General features: G+C 40.8%; 4 non-coding genes across 4 annotated transcripts; 3 read left to right on the top strand and 1 right to left on the bottom strand.

Moving 5' to 3' along the window:
* Positions 1–865: 865 nt before the first annotated feature.
* On the bottom strand, positions 866–940 carry Trnas-cga (transfer RNA serine (anticodon CGA)). Its single transcript has one exon. It is a non-coding gene; the product is annotated as a tRNA-Ser (tRNA).
* Positions 941–969: 29 nt separating this feature from the next.
* On the top strand, positions 970–1,044 carry Trnas-cga (transfer RNA serine (anticodon CGA)). The gene has a single exon. It is a non-coding gene; the product is annotated as a tRNA-Ser (tRNA).
* A 225-nt stretch (positions 1,045–1,269) lies between these two features.
* Trnas-cga (transfer RNA serine (anticodon CGA)) lies at positions 1,270–1,344 on the top strand. Its single transcript has one exon. It is a non-coding gene; the product is annotated as a tRNA-Ser (tRNA).
* Positions 1,345–1,569: 225 nt separating this feature from the next.
* On the top strand, positions 1,570–1,644 carry Trnas-cga (transfer RNA serine (anticodon CGA)). Its single transcript has one exon. It is a non-coding gene; the product is annotated as a tRNA-Ser (tRNA).
* Positions 1,645–2,616: the final 972 nt, after the last annotated feature.

The following is a 2,616-nucleotide window of genomic DNA, read 5'->3' on the forward strand; positions in this document are numbered from 1 at the left end:
CTGACAGCTTAGGGAGACAAAATAAATAAATAAAGTAAACAAATAACACTTTCCCACCTGTTCAGAGCATACTTTCAGCCCAGAGTGGACACAACGTACGCGCGGGGGGGACCTGAATTTTTGATCAAAAACAATGTCTCACACTGAAGAAAGTATCTGCGTAAAATGATGAAAATGTTGTCAACTGTATTCTCATCAGAGACTTCAAAAAAATCGTTTGTCAACTAGCTCATCAGTCGCGTCGGTAAATTTCATTGAAAACTGTGTATCGTTCTCTACGGAATATCACAACATATTTAAAACGTACTGTCCGTAACTAGTTAAAAGGCAAAATTTCCTTGCCCAGTATGATTAACAAATTAGTAATACATAGGTGTTGAACATGTATTTCACCTTAAATAATATTCAATAATACTTTGAAACTTCGAAAGAAAGTCATCTGCTGCTTTTATGCTTGTGTAGGTTGTCTTTGTAGACACAAGGCTACCCTGGTAAAACGTTCAAACTTCCAAAGAGCGTACCGTACTGTAAAACATAACACCGTCATAATCATTTTCTTATCACATCTATGATGCTTGTCAAGTACCACAATATTCTTTTAAAGCTTGCAATAATGTATCAACAACGCAAAAACTATACTGTTTACACCAAATTATTGAAGAGAACAGGATTTCAAACTGTAAAGTAAGAATTCCAATGAAATTTTCATGTCTAAACACATGTGGCCAATTGAACTGGGGTAGATTAAAGATATTTACGGAAAATAAGAATCAGTGTAAAAAAACTCTCTTCGTTTCCAGAATGAGATTTTCACTCTGCAGCGGAGTGTGCGCTGATATGAAACTTCCTGGCAGATTAAAACTGTGTGCCCGACCGAGACTCGAACTCGGGACCTTTGCCTTTCGCGGGCAAGTGCTCTACCAACTGAGCTACCGAAGCACGACTGCTGTGAGTACCGGACGTGAGTCGTGCTTCGGTAGCTCAGTTGGTAGAGCACTTGCCCGCGAAAGGCAAAGGTCCCGAGTTCGAGTCTCGGTCGGGCACACAGTTTTAATCTGCCAGGAAGTTTCATATCAGCGCACACTCCGCTGCAGAGTGAAAATCTCATTCTGGAAACATCCCCCAGGCTGTGGCTAAGCCATGTCTCCGCAATATCCTTTCTTTCAGGAGTGCTAGTTCTGCAAGTTTCGCAGAAGAGCTTCTGTAAAGTTTGGAAGGTAGGAGACGGATACTGGCAGAAGTAAAGCTGTGAGTACTGGACGTGAGTCGTGCTTCGGTAGCTCAGTTGGTAGAGCACTTGCCCGCGAAAGGCAAAGGTCCCGAGTTCGAGTCTCGGTCGGGCACACAGTTTTAATCTGCCAGGAAGTTTCATATCAGCGCACACTCTGCTGCAGAGTGAAAATCTCATTCTGGAAACATCCCCCAGGCTGTGGCTAAGCCATGTCTCCGCAATATCCTTTCTTTCAGGAGTGCTAGTTCTGCAAGTTTCGCAGAAGAGCTTCTGTAAAGTTTGGAAGGTAGGAGACGGATACTGGCAGAAGTAAAGCTGTGAGTACCGGACGTGAGTCGTGCTTCGGTAGCTCAGTTGGTAGAGCACTTGCCCGCGAAAGGCAAAGGTCCCGAGTTCGAGTCTCGGTCGGGCACACAGTTTTAATCTGCCAGGAAGTTTCAACTCTCTTCGTAATTAGGAAGTAACGTTTGATCATGTAGTGTAATATGATAACGACTGTAAAACAGTTTCCATAAATTGTTACAAACCCAAATTTACTTTTGCAGTGTAGTTAACGATTTAGAGACATAATTGGCAAAGACAAGTTTTACTTTAAATGCTATCCCATAAAACTTCAGAACAAAGTAATACCAACTCCTGCTCTCACTTGTCATCACCAACGGGTGGCGAAGTTTCTCGTTCGATGTGAGTGCTACGCTTGGAATAGGACACAAAAGAGCCTCAATGCAAGTGTTTTCTTCATGTATGATGCTTGACAAGTGTCACATTGTTCTTGAAAGTCTAAAGCGTTTGCAAACTGACGTCGGCAATGTAAAAGACGTGCACCTTCTTCATCAAGTGACACAATGCTAGTTCCACGTTGTCACATATTTGTCATGTTAATGTCTAAAACATGATTATCTACTCTTAAACAAGTTCTTTAATGGTATTTGCATGACTAAATACTGGCAAATAACGTGATAAACCAGGTAGACAGTAGAAGTTAAGGGTAAGGGACAGATGCCATGAAATTAGCCTGCAGAGATTTATAACTGTTGAAAATAAGTGTTAGCGCAAATACTACGCTAAGCAGGCAAGCACATAAAAACAGACATTCTGCTTTACTGCTAAAACTTAATTAGGTCTACTCTTGTTATAAGCCACAAATCACCCTGAAATTTATATTTCCGCACTTAAATTGTTCCCAATCACCGTTTTAGATAATGCATCACATTATACTCTAGAAAAATATATCCACGACACGTATTTCCCGAAGTACGTAGGATTTCACACACTTTTCAAGACATCAGTAACTTCAATATAAACATTTCAATTTCTAAATTGAAGGGCGAGAATGATATGTCCCAAAGCCACACTTTTCTCAAAATACGTTTTTTTGTGTTAGT

This window comes from Schistocerca gregaria, chromosome 4, assembly GCF_023897955.1.
Source record: "Schistocerca gregaria isolate iqSchGreg1 chromosome 4, iqSchGreg1.2, whole genome shotgun sequence".
NCBI classification, from domain to species: domain Eukaryota; kingdom Metazoa; phylum Arthropoda; class Insecta; order Orthoptera; family Acrididae; genus Schistocerca; species Schistocerca gregaria.